General features: G+C 36.1%; 1 protein-coding gene across 1 annotated transcript in view; it reads left to right on the top strand.

The window, feature by feature from the left end:
• LOC118333996 (protocadherin gamma-C3-like) overlaps positions 1-324 on the top strand; it is a 54,586-nt gene that overhangs the window by 53,741 nt on the left and 521 nt on the right. The window lies entirely within an intron of this gene.

Raw genomic sequence — 324 nt, forward strand, 5'->3', positions numbered from 1 at the left:
TTTTACGCGGACTCAGACTTTACCTAATAAAGAAAAGGTGAGTTGCTTACAGCCAAAAACCTTCAAGGGCTACCTTTCCTGTTCTGAATGTTTTATTTCATCGTACCAATTAATCTTTCTTGCTTTCTCATAAGGGACTTACAAACATGCTATAAAATATCATAATTAAGTCTGATAAATGGAAACATCTTTGCATAACTTTGCATTGAAAGAGATAAAAGACTTTAGTTAGAAAAAAGTGGACGCGGGTTTCTATGTCGCTTTCCGTGGTGCTGAAAACATACTGCTGTCTTCTTCGTCCTCTTGGGCTCATATTTCAAAAAC

The sequence above is a fragment of the Morone saxatilis genome, unplaced genomic scaffold (assembly GCF_004916995.1).
Source record: "Morone saxatilis isolate NCDOM2014 unplaced genomic scaffold, NCSU_SB_2.0 Contig22, whole genome shotgun sequence".
Taxonomy (NCBI): Eukaryota; Metazoa; Chordata; class Actinopteri; family Moronidae; genus Morone; species Morone saxatilis.